Here is a 19,598-nt window from a genome sequence, read left to right as displayed (position 1 = left end):
TTGATAATGAGCTTAAAGAAGAGGGCACCGGGCACCGAAGGATAAATCTGCGAGTGGATAGCGAATAGGGAAACGCGGAGGAGGTGGCGGGGAGGGAGGAAAGAGGTCGAAGTGCGGGAAGAAGGAGCACGATAGGAATCCATGGAAACGATGGCTGAAGAACGTTCTCGCGGAATCGTCTTCAGCCGGGCTGCTGTACACAACGGTACGAAATTGAGGCGAGGAATGGGGGAGGAAGATAATCTTGCCTGTTCTCTCTTGACCTCGGAGCACAAAGGCGCCCAACGAGCTGAAAACCACCTCGTAGCTCTCTCTCGACAAACCACCGCGCCGTACCTCGGTGCGACGGTACATAGTTATCAAGAGCGAGTAAACAGGAGAAAATTTTGACTGTGCGATGCAACGCGTACCTACAACAGCGCAACAATATTTATATCCATTTTCCGAGATGTATCGTTTGGAATTTCGAAAATGAGATTGACAGATCAAAGCTTGACATCAAAGCTTGACTACTTTGATTGGGATCGTTGACGAATGAAAAAAATTATATGAGAACGAGATATAAAAATTTGAAATAATTAAAATAATTAATTAAAGTAATTTTTGAATGATTGAAAAAAAATTTCCCCTCTATTATTATTTCAAAGATATCACGGGATTTTTAATATATATACATATATATATATATATATATATATATATATATATATATATATATATATATACATGCATCGCTCGACGGAAGCTTATCATGCACATAAAATATTCCATTTCTCGTTTCCTCCAGGTTTAGATTAAAAAAGTAAACGATAAAATTTTTAATTTCCCTTTTCCTTCGCAAGCTGACTGTCCATTTAACAGAATTTCTTGTTAGCTCTCATATTTCTCCCGGTATATCTATGGCGAATTCGCGATTGCCCATCCAATCGCACAAACCGTCCTCCCGGAGTTTCGATTTCGTCGGTCGGCTTGGCAGCACTAAAACGGAAGTTTCATTTCAGTCCCTTCCTGCCATCGTGCCTAAAATTTTAAACGGATCGCTTGGGATACGAAGAGATCGAGGAAAAAAGAGACAGCGCTCATGCAACTTTATCGACGATGAAAAGACGACCCTGACCCCGCACGAGTCTGACAACCGATGCTTCGCTTTTCTATGGGTCCCAGAAGATCTGGTTTCGTCCCTCGTTCAACCCTACGTACCATTGCGTTCCCCGCTCTCGACGACGGAAGCGAGAAATATTCGCATATCGAATTTAGTTATAAATTACGAATAATTCTGTAATCGTGATTATGTAACAGAGCTTTGAGAAAATATGATAAGTAGATCTGGGTGAATATCTCTCCAGCGTATAAAAAGTAGAAATAAAATCTCTCGCGTCCAATCTCGTAAATAACTGTCATTATAAGAGAAAGTCTGATAATTGCTACGCTTGCTATGCCAATTTGCATACCTATTAATTAGAAACTGCTGAGCATTGCAGATTTTAAACATTTTTTGTGTTTACCAAGAAAGTTACTCATTATTTCAAACATCTATCCGCAACCTCTCCGAGATAACCAAAGGAATATTAATAAAATTTGATTGATAATAATTTTCTTATAAAATTTAAACATGGGGAATTCACGATAATATCAAAGTTAATTGTCAGAGATGTAAAGTCAGTATCAGTCAGTAAAGAAATAACTAAAATCAACTCAGTTGAGAGACAGAGTGTCTCGTACTTCTGAACAGGTATCAATGTCGACATAAATGTCAAACATTGATGGCAGATGAAAATGAAAGGAAAACCTGAATGAACCTAGCGAACTCCCATAACAAGAAGCAGCGATTATCGACAGCTGTCGCCAATGTCAAGCATCTAATAGCTGCTGACTAAATCGAATTTCGCAAATGGGCGCAAAAAAGCACGAGTAAAATAATAATTAATTAATGTTAATTATATGCAGCACGTATATATTAATTTATATATATAATATCTTTTAGTAAATAGAAAAATTTTCACTTATATATGTACGATTAATTTTTCATATTTTGCGCGAAATGTGAAAAATTAATTATATGCATGCGACGCAAGAATCATGAAATACCATGAATTCGGATTGTAACCGCAACATTCCAACGTGAACTTCATATAGCTCAATATTAATCATCATTATTATAGTATGCCGATATTTCTGTTTTGTCTCGATAACGTTTCAATGATAGTGGCACGTGCTGTATAAATACGGCGTTATAAATGAATCAATGTGAAATTTGTCGCGCGAATTAATTTTAAAGGATTAACATGCGTGTTTTGCGCGTATGCGTGTTATGTGTCCCGGTTCAACAAACGCGCTTAATATCCTGATAACGCTCGTAATTTTGCGGATCCGCGGTGGTATGACGATGTAAAGTACAAAGGTTGACATCGTCCGATGTATGTATCATCCACGCTATTTTCGCTTTGTGGGGTATTGAAATTCGTTTAAATTCCACGGTATTATTCGTCGACGTGAAATTTAATTCACCGGCAGGAAATAATCGTACAAATGCACAGGCCGATCATTCGCGCGCGCTGACGACTCTTTCACATAATATGGCACCGCTATGTTTTCGATATCGCGAAAAGAGAAGACTGAGATCCAAATTTCTCCTCGGTGTCTCGATTCTTCCATTCGGCAACATTTGTGTTATATTTAACGTTGAATAACGATTTGAAAAAAATTATATAAAATGAAAAATTATAATAAAATGTAAAATAACGCGAAATAAAATTATATTAGCGAATTATTTGCATAGTGTATAAAACTAAAGCTTACAGAATACGTTGTAAATTAATTATGTAATAAAGATTTTTAACGTACAAGTATTGTTTCATTGTAGGAAATGGATGGTTTAATCACAAAATTCACGATATAAACTCGCATAGACGATAAAAACTAATTGGCAACATAATCTTAAGCCGCAAATAATCGCAGTATGCGCTATCGTTAACGTGCATATCGCGCAACGTTCATCGTTACAATGTTATTGTTAGTGCGTAACCGTTAGTCCGTTCGTTATCTTTCGATACGCTTGCTATTTTTAGCGAATATATTTTTTTTAATTGCACGACAAGCTACACTCGGTGCGCAACAGCAAAATCGGAAATAGTCTATGTGCATAGCGCGGTTTAACGCTTTTATGGATGCATTTACCTCTTCGCAAACGTATATATATTCTCACTTCACTCCGTTAAAACTTTTTTTACACTCGCAATAAAATGATATAATTATATACAGATGATATGTCGTCAAGTTTCACGATCGGCTATTCGAGAACAATTACGGATAATTTTTTTCTCGTGCAAAATCTCTCCTTCGTGTATGTTAATTACGCCGCTGCTATTACATCCGTATTTTCGCGACGGTCTGTTGCACGTATTTGTTATCTTAATCAAATGGCGCTGCAATAACGGATTGAAACGCCCGGCTATATATTTTGCGCAACTATTACATCTTTTGCAGAAAATTGCTCTCTTCATGCACGGGCCTTTGGAATATATTTAATTGCATCACCGCTATTACGCGTAATCTCGCGGCAGGCGTTTTCATCGATTGCGTCCTTTGTATTAATCAAATAACGGTGCAATAACGGATTGAAACATGTAACTACGTCATTAGCCGTATGCTCTATCGCTACGTTACAACTGATATAAAACCGACGAGTGGCCCTGGGCGATACATCACGAGCAATATCGCGGTTTATTAATTGAAAAACATGACTGCAGTACATGAAGAGAGGTTTATTGTGCGGTTGCTTTTAAGAAAATTAAACATTCTTGTCTTGCCCATGACATTTTTTTTATTCAGTTTTGCCTAATTTCGCTCCAATCTTCTCCGAAAGATTGCATATATCTTGTTAAAAATCCTTTCTAATTTCCGGTTAATTTCACACACTCTCACCACGAGAAACTAAATGCGAATGTACAGCACAATTAATTGCGAATTTACTCCTCTAATCCCAAATTCATGGTGGAATATACTTATACACTAATCGAAAACTTCCAACATCCATTTCGCTACAAAACTAATTTACGTTAATGCAATTAATGAATTGATTAATTTCTAGATTTTACATCTCAATTTCAAAATCAAGCTAGAGCAATTAATTGTATTAATATAGTTTATTTTAGCGGCAATATGGACATTAGAGTTTTATTTTTAATTATTTTTTTACTTTATTTCACAAATAATATCTGTCAAATTAGAATATTTTGATAACATTGCGAAGCAATTTGATATTAAGATGATATCGTTACTTTCGTTTGATTTTTGTGCCTCAACACTTTATTGTTGTATAATTTTAATTATATCCTGTATTAATGGATATCTATAAAAATGTAAATATTTTTAAAATATATTGATATCTTTGAATAATTAATTAACAATTAATTTTAACATATTTTTTTCTATTTAATATTTATGTTGTTTAAAAATCAAGTACCAGTATAAAAATTAGCAACTCATAAATATAAAATTAGCAACTCTATCTTTCATGTCAATTTTCTGTTAATAAATAGAAACAACAAATTTGAAGTTAAAGTAATTAGCACTTAATTATGTTAAATATACGAATTTAACTTCATGAAAGAAGGTTAACGAAGGTTCTTCAACTTTTACGTCTCTCTCTCTTATTTCAATATTTAAGAGTATTGATTAATAATATATATATATATATATATATATATATATATATTTAAAATATATCTAATATATATATTTTATTTAAAAATATATATAAGATAAAATTAAATGTATCGCATGAACTCAGTTAATGTATTAGATCGCTTAGATTTAAAAAGAAGAAAACTGAGATAAATAATGAAAATTTACACACTGATACATGCATATTATGCAAATGAAAATTAAATGTTATTCGATATATAAGGTATAATCAAAATGTTAAGTCTTCCGTGGAGTAGGGGCACTCCTGGATAAACTATCGCAGAATGTAAATCACGATGCGTTATTCATGTTTGTCTGTGAATTTACGATGGCGAATAATCAAAACCTACGAAGCGAAGTTTCTATCATCTATTTCGTCGGAATCACTCCCGCCTATTCGTGTTTCACCTCCGCGAGTGAGACACGAAATTGATGAACGGATAAATAAAAATACTTGAAAAGCTCGATAGTAAAATATGACAGATGCAAAAAATAAAACGAATATCTTTGAATGAATTACGGGGATGAATCAAAATATATATTAAACGAGTAATTAAGATTAAAAATATCATATAAACATATCAAAAAATTGAAACTATCGGATAAATGCATAAAACAATATTTTTGCAAATGTATGCATTGCTCTTCGTTTTATTTAGTGAAATTCTGTTTAAAATAATAGCTGCTTCGCAATGTAAAATAAAATTCTCTCTTTTAACTTAACATTTACTTGTATTTCAAACGCATGTATTTAGGACTTTTGCAATTTCGCGTGAAAGAGGAATGGAACACATTGAAGGATGATGAATTAGTAATACGTAGGCGCGCAAGGTAAATTCATTGGCCGATCGTTCTTTTGTGATGCATGAGATTTCAACGATCACGTATAATGGAATGGGGAATAAAGTGCGAACAATTCCGTCACTCTCGGGTCACTCACCGTCATGGCATTCAGTTGAAAAGAAGTGTGTACGCACACACTGCCTCATTGTTCCTGTCATGACTTCACGCTTGAAAAGTACTTTCCATTTAAATCCTTTTCGTATAAAAAGAGAGAGATTAATTTAAATTTGAAATTAGAAACGATTCAGATCTTTTTCCGGTAAATTGACTTTACAAAATAATGTTCCAATGTAAACATTTCATACATGAGCAGAAAATAAAGCCATATACAACTTGAAAAATTACATTAATGAATTATATATAATTCCCTATTATTTATATTATTAAAGAATATCATTACCTATATATATATATTTTTTTTTTAAATGAAATATATATATATATATATATTGTATTATGGTACAATTTATACTCATATGCTATATCATTCGCACTTTATTCATCTCCAGTATTTGAACATTAATGTATTTAAATGTAAACATTATTTCGCAATAATAATTATAAATCATAATTATAAATGATAATTTACCATATTGTAATCACGTAATAATTAATACGAAACATAATTCCTTGCTCTGTATTAGAGTGTCATTAGAGGATTATATTTCCACATTCTACTCTATTATTGTTCTCAATTGCAAGTTAATTCGACAGAGCAATACTATAAAACATAATATAACTTAATAAGCATAAACAACAATAATAATAATATATACCGTAAGTTTGGCTAAATACATTATACGCAAAATAAAATAACTCACCTTAATACATCACTCACCTTAATACATCATTAACATGTATTAATAATTCACCATCCAAATAAAATTGCGTTTTATTCACACAAATTAAAACTAAATTGAAAATTAATTAACAGTTAATTCCATCAGATGCAGATGTTCATGAAATATTGAATAGATTTAATTATCGCAGACCAAAAGATTTAAACGATAGTTCAACTAGACCATCTGCATCGTAAAATTGCCCGAAATTATAATCATATCATAAAATCGATTACACAATGACGTCGACGTTATAAATCAAGGCAGAAAATTGTCATACATATTCTTGCCATTATCATAAACATGGATAACGTTTTCAGAAATTAAATTATAAAGAGAATCGATATTTACATTCATCAATCAAATTAGTTTCTTGTGTAAACGAATTTACGTAAATATAATTTTAATTATGGATTTTAAATATATAATTATAAACACTCCTTTTTAAAAATATTATATTAATATTTCAACCGAAAAAATTTTTTATTATCAAAAAATTAAGTGATATATATTATTCCCCTAAAATATTTATATTTTAATTGTGCAATATTTACATTTAAAAAATATAAATGCATGCATATTTGAAAATCTACTACATGTATCGAAATGCTACGGTAATGTAGACAATTATAAAAACTAACGTAACACGCGTCGTATGTCTACAATGCATGCGTTCCAGTAACACGTAACATTCGCAATTAGAAGTGAATAATTAAAAGGTCGTTAGTCTCGCCATGTGTAACTCAAACGTGGAGCAGAAATAAACTCCAGAATTTTCAAGGCCGGCGGCCGACGTGGCTGAGATACAGAAGCGATCATGCGTTCTCCTCGTTCTGTGTAAATCGCGCGATAATAATAATAAGCGCCATATGCTCACGCATGATTATCAATACAGATGAACAAATAATAAGAATTGACAATCGCGATTAATTAAAAGCCAAACAAAATTTCCACAACTATTCTATTATGTAATAATTAACGAGAACATACGTTAAGCTATCGATACGTATCAGCATTGCAAATTTCTGCTATCGTTATGCATTGAATCATCCTTATTATAGTTATGCATTGAATCCTTATTATAGTTGCTCACGAGTTGGAATCAAATTGGAAACTTCTCCATCGGCAAAATCAAAGCGACACGCGATGGAAATGAATAGAGCAAGATGAAAAAATGACGTTCCGCGTCGATCTAACGGACAGCCGTAATTACAATGAGCATATATGTGCATATATGAATGAATGTATATGCATTGTGCGTACACTTGTAACGTACAGATCACGTGCAGATTCGAAATAGTAGGAAACCATCGTATTCCGCAAATTACCATAACGATACTTTCGGCGTTATGCATTTTTCATATGTTCTTTTATAAATGTGACATATCTTTTTTTTACATTTAGAGCTCGGTTCGTCACATGGCTCAAAAATGCAGTCTGGACAAAAAATGGTAATATTTTTCATTGTAAAATATCACACGATTCTTTATCCACTTTTATGAAAGTCCTCCGAGTCGATATATCTTAACATATTTTATATACGTCGAAAAAATTCATATGACGGGCAAGAATAAAAAATTATATTTTTAAGGAATATTAAAAGATCCGAATCTATTCCTTGTTTAATTTAATTAAATGCTTATATCAATATCTCTTATCTCCAGATTTTGTTATCTATGAGTGATGCCAATCTAATTTTATCATTTTGTAGATAACGTAAAGAAATTTGAGTGAATCTTGATGGAGATTCGATCGTGTGATACGTTACAAGGACGACACTCCATATCTGACACAGTTACACGCGGATGCAATCAGGAGAACGGCGGACTCGAGATACGTACCTTGAGAATCGTACAGGCTATCCGGAACGAGGCGGATATCTACCGAGGAAACGGTCTTCTTCGCATCTCCGATAATTATACTCGCCTTGTTAAGCGGCAGATGCTAAGTCGGATTATCGGCGAAAACTTCGAATGTACTCCCACGTACGTTGGAAATATGCGCAGGAAAGCGCGCGCGAGGAAGAGAGAAATCTCCAAGATTTCCAAACCAGTGGCCGTCTACATCTGCAACAGAAATGAAAGTTCCGATTAGATACGGGTAAATCGTGAAAGTTTGAGAGTTTGGGAAACTTCAATCACTGTATATAAATATATGATGTAAGTGATGAGTTTGTGAGTGGCACAGATATGTCATCGTAAATCTTTTAAAAAGAAAGTTAAAATAAGGAGCGCGAAAAGAGAGAGAAAGAGAGATTCATATTATTGAAATAAGACATAAAATTATTAAGTTAAATATAATTTTAAATTTAACAATTTAACAATCAAATAATAAATATAATAAATATTATTTAATATTAAATAATTAAATATAATAAGAGATAGTAATGAGCCCGGGTCGTTATCATTCTTCATGCGAAAAATACCTATAATTTATTTAATCATCTCGTCTCTCTCTCTTTATATATATATATATATATATATTAGATTTATTAGATTGTATGTCAAAGCTGTTTTATAATTAAATAATATTAAATAATTAAATATTATTTAATTATAAAACAGCTTTGACATACAATCTAATAAATCTAATATATATAGAAAGAGAGAGAGACAAGGTGATTAAATAAATTATAGGTATTTTTCGCATGAAGAATGATAACGACCCGGGCTCATTACTATCTCTTACTACTATTGACAATCTCTATCGCAAAAGTTTACAATGGGCGTGATTCGTCCCAGTTTCACGTATTCGAATATTAATATGGACAAACGAGCACCCGGGTTAACGCGGAGCGTGAATTCGCCCTCCGTTCTAATTCCAAGCTTAATCCAATCTGCATGCAATTGTCAACGAGAGTATGCTACTATGGAAGCACTTGATTTTAATTAAATCCAATGCAGATTAAATCTACGCCGTAAACGTAGCCGCGGTAGGGACAGATTAGACGCTCCACCTTATTCCTGTAGATTAATAACGATCGGTTGATACGTTCGCTCTTGCGAAACTCGGCTCCCGACCTATTACAATCTGTGTGATCAATTATCCGGTCGGTAGTAATCAATTTTCCATTCCATTAATCGATATCCGTGTCCCCACTCGATCATTGCCATTTGTGTACATTTCGTATGTATAGTTTCGAAACAATTACTAGATCAAAATATATGTATTATAAATTTTAAATTAATATTATATTTGAGCTCATTAATATTTCATGAATGTTAATACCTCGGTAAAATAAAAAAATTACAAAAATATTACAAATGTTACAAATATGTTATTCAATAAAATAAAAAATATCAAGATTTTACATCTGTGTTTGTGCGCACGGGCATCAGTAATTTTATATTATTTAGTTATTATATATTATATATAAAATATGTATAATAATTGCTATTTTTTTGCACGCTGAATTAAATTAACCAGCTGGATTAAATTATCGTTTAGAAGTTTCGTATTCTCTTCATAATATTTCTTTTTCACCTGACTGATAGTGCTTTTCAGATAATGTATTTTTAACATTTTTATTATGAAGTACAATAACATGAATATTATAAAGTATAATAATATAAATTTTATGAGAAAAGAAAGAAATTTTTCACTGCATATTATATTAAATAACATTTTACGATTTATAATTATAATATATCTCTACATTTTAAATTTGTATGAAGATATTTTTCATAAAAGCCATCTTATTTGCGGATAAAAAAAAGTTTTGTTTGTAGCATGAAAATAGCAACCCCCGATAAAAACCGAGAGACGCGCAGCATGCAAATGGCGAGCACGAAAAACGATATCTCATTTAACTCTAACGTTGTGGTACGATTTCTTGTTAATTACCGCCGTATTGCGTTTTTGTAATTACACCATTATATTGTTTGTACAGTTAAGTTTAAGAGTTCCATGCAACTCGCGCGAGTCCCGCAAGAATACGTGCAGTCTTGAATCATGACACGTTCGTTTTTTTTTCCCCCGAACGGGAAAAGAATACGCTAGCCAAGGAGAGATTGCTTAAGACCAAGGCGAATCAAGTTACAAGCTCTTCCACGTGTCTGACCTGAACAGTAATGGAACTTGGAACAATTGGAACGTCTCAAGAAGTGACTTGACGCTGGACATACTCCAAGTAAGGAGCCCTTGGTCGATAACTTGTTAGAGGAAACGTGACCATGTTCGGTTAGCACAGTGGACGCTATATTAAATGATCGTCGAGTTTTACACGGATTTACTCCAATTGCCAATTAAAGAAGTGACAGATTGCGTCACCATAAACTATGTCATAATTGTTATACGATACGTATAACGTACAAAAAAATCCAAAACTTTGAAGAAAACAATTGAAAAATATCATCTCAATTTTAAAATGACATATTTTGATAAACGTATATCTATATAATTCACTATAATAATATAAATAAATAAATTGTTAATTTTTTCCTTGCGCCAGACCTGTTTCTTTCCGTTACGTGACAGAAACAAGTAAATTCTAGCAAAGTACTGAAGGGAAAAAGGTAATCGAAAAAATCGGACGTCTTTATTTTCTTTCGACGCAACGCACCATTGTCTTTATCTAGATGCTGAGTATCCTTATCATGCTTGCTGCCGGAACCACCTTCTAATGGTTGAGACTATAAGGAGTTAATAGTATTAGCACAGCAAGCGAGGCAGGCTGGAACAATTAAGCTAAAAGGAACGTTGATTCTTTCACGGAAACTAGTAGATTATGTCGTTAATCTGGCAGGAGCGTTACACGCAATATTTATATACGTTCTCCAATTAAAATTTTCGTAGATAACTACCGAATCGAACGCAGCGGTCGGTGCAACAATATACGCAAACCTCATTCATTTTCGCAGCCTACATTCGTATCGCGTGAAATTGCTTTTTCCCTTTTCGTCGAGTGCTATCAGATGCACTAATAAATGGCCGGTTGAAGTTGGCCCATTCGTTTGCTGAATAAAACCATACTCGTCATACGCTTTCAACTGTAATTTAAAATCTAAATTTTTTCATGGAATGTTATTAACTCTTTATTAGAAAAATGTACAGCTTTCAAATTAGCGAGAAATATTAAAATATACAATGTACAGCTTTCAAATTAGCGAGAAATATAAAATATAAATTAACAAAAAAAAAAGAGTAAAGGAAAATAATAAAATTGAATAACTCTTAACTAGTCAGAGACCTTTTTAATTCATAACTATATAATAATTGAATACTTTATAATATTGCTGCGTATGATGTGTAATTTTTGAATTTGTAATCATATTATTTTTTGCAGCCGTACAGAAAAAAAATAAAGTTAATATTCGCTGACTATCACGTTTCCTAATTTTTTTTTAATTAGTTCACTTTTCAGACGGCTTTTGATTTCAGTTTTATTTTCCTCTCACAAGTTCTGGGCGAAACTTTATTTTATTTGGATAATGAATATTGATCTTTACTGACGTATTTTTGGAGTCATTTATAAGCCATTAATTTTTCATCATTTCTTAATTGCGTTTTATATTCCATTTTTAATCCATCGTTAATTATAAAGAGAGTCTAATCTAGAATAATAATTTTGTAATTTTATTTTTATGCGGTTCGTGACATGTTTGTTTTTAGTCATGTCAAAAGTATTATTTTTGTGAAATTGAGATTCATTAATTCATTAAGATTCTCATGAATTATTTAATTTTTTCGATTCAATGTATTTATATATTCGTTATTTATTCTTATTATTTCATTTATTTTCATTCTCTTAGATAATTTAATAGGTGATTTAATATTTCTTAGGTAATTTAATATTTCTGTTGTTCTGAAATTTATATCGGTGGTCTTCACCGCGAGAAATCTATATGCGCCAACTTAAACAAGTTATGATCGAAGTTGAAATTGATGCAAGAGAAATGCTTAAGCACCGCTTAAATGTTATATTCTCACAGTGAGCATAATAGCGCATTCACGAAAATAGCAGAAGCGAACCTCTAAATGGCGATAACAACTGCCGGATGAGGAAGTTCCTGCTCGGACGTTAATGACCAGCGGAATATCTTTTTCGCCAACTATCGCCCACATGACTCCCCGATGATTTACAGCGTTTAGAAATAAGTAAGCATGTCAAAGTACTCTATCTTATCCAACTACAAGTTCGAATTTTAAAAGCTTTAGAATATACGATTGTTATAGAATAAAAAAAATTAATTTACAAAATTATTTTATGAAAATATAGCACGACTACATTTTCAATAATTCAATTATTTTCATGCACGAACTTCGCGTGTTACGCATAATATTTAATATCGTTAGGAAAATTGACATATGCGAGTGACGTTGAGTAAAAACAAGCGCGGCTCAAACGTGATTATAGCGGAAAATCAATATTTTTAAATTAATTTTCTAATTTAATCAGACCTAAAGTGAATTAAATATCAAAATAGAAATTCTCCCTCAATCGATACAAATACCGTCGATGGCAAGAATCTTGATATTAGGTCAGCTGTGCCCGGACGAAGGAGAGATTTCGCGCGGTTTGTCCGGTCAATGCACGATCGAATCTGACGCCCCCCGACTTCGGCGATGCATGATTAATTTAATTTATCCGTCCGCTCCAACCGGTGCGTTATTAGCCCGATTGCTCTTCCGACGAAGCGCGTTGCGGCATTTCGTCTCCCGCAGCCGCGCCTCTCGTCGCGTGCACCAACACCAGCATTATTAATTCGAACGTTATTAAATTTTCGATAACCCCTGCCGATGCTACGTGTCTTGTAAGCAAGATGCCGAGTAAGCTATCCGATCGAACGCGCGCAAACGACGTCGTTACCCGACTGACATTGCGCTACGTGCGAAACTTTTCGACCTCTCCGTCGTCGTAAATGTCGAGATTAAACAGTGAGCGCGGTATCGAGAAATTTGTCGCAATAATATTAAAATTAAAGTGTCCACATTCCAATCGGTTATTTATAATTAGCACGACATATGAGGCAAGATTCATAAATTTTATATCGCTTTGATTAAGGATGTTTTGCATGTGCAATCCCAGCAAAAAGTAGCTGAAAATCAATATTGAATATATCGATTTTCGGTATATTTTGAGAAATTGTGTGGAATATATCGATTTTTGGTATATTTCGAAAAATTGTGTGGAATATTAAAATTTGATCTTAGCTACAGTGCAGAGATGTATTTTTTAATATTTATTGCGTTCTTACTGAAATATTCCGAATTTTGTTAATCAAAATTAACAAAATTCGGTGTAAATTAAAATCATTATAACTTGTGAACGCTTTAGTGAATCGATTTAAAAATTGTACCGAAGATTCTAAACATATGTAAGGACATTCTGTACAATTTTCATTAAATTCTCAATATTTTGAAAACAGGTACAAAACATCCTTAAATTGTGCGTGAAGGTTTGCAAAGCCTTTTGAGAGACAGGAAGGCAGAAATTATTTATCGATATAAAAGAAAGGAAAATGAAAAATGGAGAATATTTAATTCGAAATCTCAGGATTAAATTGAAGGAAATTAAATGGGAGAAATTAAATGTTCTCCATTTTCCATTTTCTTTTCTTTATTATTCATAAAGTACTTTCTTATCGATAAATAATTTGCGCCTTCCTGTCTCTCACGAGTCCTTACAAACTTTCACGCACAATTTAATTTTCGGTTTCTCACGCGTAGTGCGCAAACGTTAATTTTAAGATTCGCGATTCCCAAGTCGAGAATGCACGGAGATCTTGTTGCTTAATCTCGCTAGGAATGCGCGGAGACTGGCTCGTTCTGGAAGGACGCGTCTGCTAAAGACACCGTAATGTTGGTGGCGGCCAATATTTCCTCTGTATCTAAATTTTTGCAAATTTTAAACAAATTCGAATATTATTTCCATGTGTTTTTGTCATTTAAATCGACGTGGTTACACGTTTCCCATAAGAACACATGTTAATTCGGTGCAAATAAAATTCCTTATAACTTGTGAATCGATTTCAAAATTGTACCGAAGATTCTAAACATATGTAAGGACACTCTGTACAATTTTCATTAAATTCTCCATATTTTGAAAATAGGTACAAACCATCCTTAAGAAAAAAATGTAATTTACATAATCGTTTCGACGCATGTGTTTATAAGGCTACGACGAATTGCATACGATGGGGATCTTACATAATGAGTTTGCGCGATTTCGTCAAGCATGATACGTACAAGTGCACATCCATCACACATCACCGATCGCACCGTAACGGTATACAAGCCACAGGCGTTTTTCCGCTTGGGACACAGGGGCGACCGATTTCATTGATTAACGATGTGCGTTTCGTAATGAGAATTCTCGGCGTGGCCACGGCTCGTTGCGCCAAATTGAAACTCCGTTGCTTGATTTATCGCCGCCAGGAGGACGAGGCGCGCGCTCGCGCAGACGGAAAATTAATTGCGACTTGCAGGCTACGAGTCGGGAAGAAGACTGTCGGAAAAGTGCGAGAATTGTGGAAACGAGAGCGGGATCAAGAAAAATGCGTGTCCCGCGGGCGCGAGGTGTCATCTCCGGAAGAGAGACCGCGTGAGTCGCTTAGAGAAGCGCGTAGGTAGGTAGGTAGATAGATGAAAAACCGGGGATAAGATAGAAACGCGTGCTGATGCGGGGAGAGCCAAAGAGGATGAAGAACGAGGAGGAGTTCCGGTTGTTGGAAGACGAATAAGGTACACCTAATCTATCCGTGTTCCCGCGTAATGGGTCGAGATGCCATTTCCCCGGCGAGATATCCTCACAACGGACGCATATACGTTGCGCCTCACGTATATCTGAGACGGGTATAAAATACGTGAAGTAAAAATATCGCGCCCCCCGGCGAGAGTCGGTAAGAACGGCGACTTGTCAAACGTTGCAAATTCCCTGATTTTCACCTCAGATGTCGACCGCGATTTATCGCGGCTGATGTAGCACCGGCGAGAGTAACGGTAACGAGAGTTATCCAGGGGAAAAGGGAGGGACAAACGAGGTGCCGTGAGGGATGATAAATATAAACGGACCGAGATGAGTGACGAATAAGCGAGAGCGACCTGGATAAAACGCCTTTCGTGTCGGGATAAAAATATTTCAGAGCGGAAGAGGTCGAAGGTACCGAGAATTTCAACCGGTCCGACATCGCCGAGACATTTCACGGCGGGCTCATAAAGCTTTAATCGGAATCGCGCGCGAGACACGCTGCATCTCCGCCAGGTGCAATTCTCACGTAGTTCAGTCATCGTCTCGTTCGGGTTTCATTGTACAGCGGGGCCGCAAGGGGGGGAAGAAAAACGTTAAGGGGGTCATGGTTTTCGTGCGAGTCGCGACGTAGTCTCTCGACTACGATGGCGAACAAAGCGGAGAAAACCCCACAAGTGAACCGTGCGTCACATCTTTGTCGAGAAAAATCAGAAATAGTGGATGAGTTGGCACAGGCTGATAGAACGATAAAGCCTCGTATAAAAACGACGGCTGTTTTATTCCGCGGATTTACGTTAATAGTAAATTTCCCCCCTTTTTTACAAGTGTTTTATGTACCATTATAAATTTTCACCACGGAAACGAGAAACGGTAGAAACGCGAGAAAATTGCTCCTTGCTTGCTTCGAGCAGAGCTATTGCACATTTTCCGTTGCTCTCCCTCTCTCTCTCTCTCTCTCTCTCTCTCTCGTCTTTCACACCCTCCCTTCTGCTTTATCGGCCCATAATAAGTCACTTTGGAATTTAATTAATCTCTTTTTCAGAGTTTTCCTCTTATTAGTTTAGAACTTAACCGCTTAAATTTTCACCTTGGAGCAATTCGTCGTTAGTATCCTTCTATTTTCGTACCTTCGCGATTCGACAGACCGATATACGCGTCACGTGCCTCGCATATATTTTACCTGGCTGAATGCCGCACGTAAATCCTTCGTTATAACCGAGGAATTCGATTTTTCTAGCTCCTTTGCAGGGGAAGTTCTCACCCTGATCTTTATTCCGCTCCATCATGTCCTTCTTTGCCTAAGTTTTTTATCAGTTGTACGAGTTTGCGGGAAGAGGGTATATCGAGGCATCGATCACCGGTTCGCGAATAGAAAATTTGCAAAGTACGAGAGGCATACGAGCGACGTTACGCGCCCCGAGACTTCTCGCGGGGAGGATAAGTTGAACGAAACAAATACGCCGTATCGCTACGAGCTATCGTGCGCGAGATAGAAGAGGTCGGTGCCATATATCCCGAGTAGATGAAAACTAAAAATTGCACGAAAGCGAGCCATTCCTGACACTTCCGGACTCGACGCAGCGCGCGATACATCTGTTAGCGAAAGCGTCATAATTTATCTCCGTTGTATACTATATTGCCGCGCAGCGAATGTACCTTTTCGTCGACCGGGTGCATGAAAGTCTTATGGTAATTAATCCGCGATATAAAAGTCCGAATTTTACGTAACGTAACTGGAAAACGTATTCAGAGTCATTTGCATTTACAATACATTGCGCACACGTCGCAATAAAAAAGGAATAAAATCGCAAATGCTCACTTCATCCTTTATTAAGCCGACATCTCGACATCGCACGCTCGTGTATTCGCTGCGAATAAATATTAATAGCGCCGTGGCAAGGCAGGAAGAGAAGAAGGCACGTGTGACATATAATATGGAAAATTCGTCGTAGGAGGCCGTGGCTTCTAATTGGTGAGCGTTTCGTGCCAACATCTGCTCCGCAGGGTGGCGAGTACGAGACGACGGTGACGCTGACGCGCAGGTAAAGGTAGATTAACTAATTAGAATGGCGTATATACGTCGGTCCCGACGATTAAGACGGCAGAGACGACGGCTCCTGAACTTAAGGAGGATGTAATCGTCTTAGGTCCGTAACGACTATCGGGACGAGGTCGCATTAATCTTGCGCCATGCCTGAAGCTGCTTGATATGCGGCCGAGGGATCCGGCAGGACCTGCCACTATCGCCCTTACAACGATCCTAAACCGAGACCGCCACCAACACTACGGTGTCTTTAGCAGACGCGTCCTTCCAGAACGAGCCAGTCTCCGCGCATTCCTAGCGAGATTAAGCAACAAGGGTCTCCGTGCGTCTCTCGACTTGGGAATTGCGAATCCTAAAATTGACGTTTGCGCATTACGCGTGAGAAACCGAAAATTAAATTGTGCGTGAAAGTTTGTAAGGACTCGTGAGAGACAGGAAGGCGCAAATTATTTATCGATAAGAAAGTACTTTATGAATAATAAAGAAAAGAAAATGGAAAATGGAGAACATTTAATTTCTCCCATTTAATTTCCTTCAATTTAATCCTGAGATTTCGAATTAAATATTCTCCATTTTTCATTTTCCTTTCTTTTATATCGATAAATAATTTCTGCCTTCCTCTCTCTCAAAAGGCTTTGCAAACCTTCACGCACAATTTAAGGATGTTTTGTACCTATTTTCAAAATATTGAGAATTTAATGAAAATTGTACAGAATGTCCTTACATATGTTTAGAATCTTCCGTACAATTTTTAAATCGATTCACTGAAGCGTACACAAATTATAATGATTTTAATTTGCACCGAATTAATTTTGTTAATTTCGATTAACAAAATTCGGAATATTTCAGTAAAAACGTAATAAATATTAAAAAATACATCTCTACACTGTAGCCAAGATCAAATTGTAATATTCTACACAATTTCTCATACTCAAAATACACTAAAAGTGAATATATTCGTCAATATTGATTTTCAGCTACTTTTTGCTGGGATTGCACATACAAAACATCCTTAATTTTCGGTTACATATATATGGATTAAATTTGAAATAAATTTTAAAATACATACGATAGTCTGAAATTTAAAATTAGATGCTCTCTCGAAATCATAAGTGTACAGGATTTTTCTTATCATGTCACTTCTCAAACTTTTCGTCCAAATATAGAATTTTATTTAAAGGCGCTATCACGTCTGATGCATGAAAGCCTTTATACACATGCCTCTAAGATCATTGGCATTCGAGTCTAGCCGGCCATTAGACGCATCCTTTTCCGGTAGGAAATGCTACTCTACGATAGATAGTAAAGTGCCGCTGTATCTGCAATCGATGCTATTAGTTGCAGCTAGATGCTGCATCGAGTCTCCCTTAGATCTTGCTTCGAAAGCAAGACGTCAGAAAGGACCAAGAAGAAATTCTCGATTTTAAAGAGCAAAAGAAGACGTTTAAAAATGTATTACGCAAACGTGGTGCGATATTTTTCACTCCCTGCTCCTCCCGGAGGAAGGCTTTCGCGTTCACGAACTTTGTCGCGTTCTTGAGGTAGATTACTGCGTAACGAGTACTTACGACACGTCGCGAAACTGAGAACTTAACATAATCGTGAGATACCGGAACAAGGTCGTTTCGCCGTTGGTGATATCGCGTCGAGAATTCTACATATCTCTAAGCACTGACAAATTGCACTTTGAAAATTTGCAGCCTGGTTAAATTTAGTGCATATGCGCATTAATATGTAGCATATAAATTTTTTCGTTGCATAAATCTCGTCTACTGCAGTTTCAAATTATCTATCTTGTTACTTTTTGAATTTAAAATAAAATAAAAATCCCCTAATGTAACGTGCTAATTTTATCAGTTCAATAAAATAATTTGGAGACGAAAAAATGAATTAAATTTATAAAAATCAAATCAAGAGAATATAATGCATTTATCTCACATATTTTTTTTAATATTTAAAAATATATTTAAAATATAAAATATATTTTTAACATCTTTCCTTGTATACGTACGATAAAAAAGTTTAATATGCTAAGCGGATGTATCTTGAATTGCTAATTAGCTATCAAATGTCAAGGATCACTTTTACTTTTCTTACTAGCTGTTCCAAGTCCCGATCCTTATCCCGGAACGCGTCTTTAGTCCGTGTTAATTTCGCCGATAGAGTTGAACGTCGAGGGTCTATTCTGCTGATTGCGGGGGTCGAACGAGTAGTCGATGTGCGGATTAAGTCGAGAGGGCACCTCATAAATCAGAAGCTCAGCCAGCTATGTCTGCAGTGCTGGAGATAATAACCATTTTGCGCTTCCATAGGCTGTGTCCTCTCACATAGCGAGCAATCTTACGACAATCTGTATGTGTATGTATATTTGTGTATGAGTGTGTGTGTGTGTGTGTGTGTATGTGCGTGAACAAGAGGGAGGGGGCGAATTATATGTATGAGTGCGAGAGAGAGAAGGGGAATCTATTCAATTAACTCCGTAAAACGTAAATCGTAC

At 35.5% G+C, this 19,598-nt stretch overlaps 1 protein-coding gene across 2 annotated transcripts in view; it reads right to left on the bottom strand.

Annotated features, from left to right (window-relative positions):
- The window catches only part of LOC105255483 (putative polypeptide N-acetylgalactosaminyltransferase 9), a 195,327-nt gene that overhangs the window by 141,163 nt on the left and 34,566 nt on the right, over positions 1–19,598 (bottom strand). For both annotated transcript variants that reach the window (XM_011264780.3, XM_011264782.3), the window contains exon 2: positions 8,210–8,434. The gene's annotated coding sequence lies outside the window, so the exon portion shown is untranslated. The remainder of the gene's footprint in view (positions 1–8,209; positions 8,435–19,598) is intronic.

This window comes from Camponotus floridanus, unplaced genomic scaffold (genome assembly GCF_003227725.1).
Source record: "Camponotus floridanus strain SB8 unplaced genomic scaffold, Cflo_v7.5 scaffold18, whole genome shotgun sequence".
In the NCBI taxonomy this organism is placed as follows: Eukaryota; Metazoa; Arthropoda; class Insecta; order Hymenoptera; family Formicidae; genus Camponotus; species Camponotus floridanus.
The sequence above is the reverse complement of the archived record's forward strand: the minus strand, read 5'-3'. Positions and strand labels throughout refer to the sequence as shown.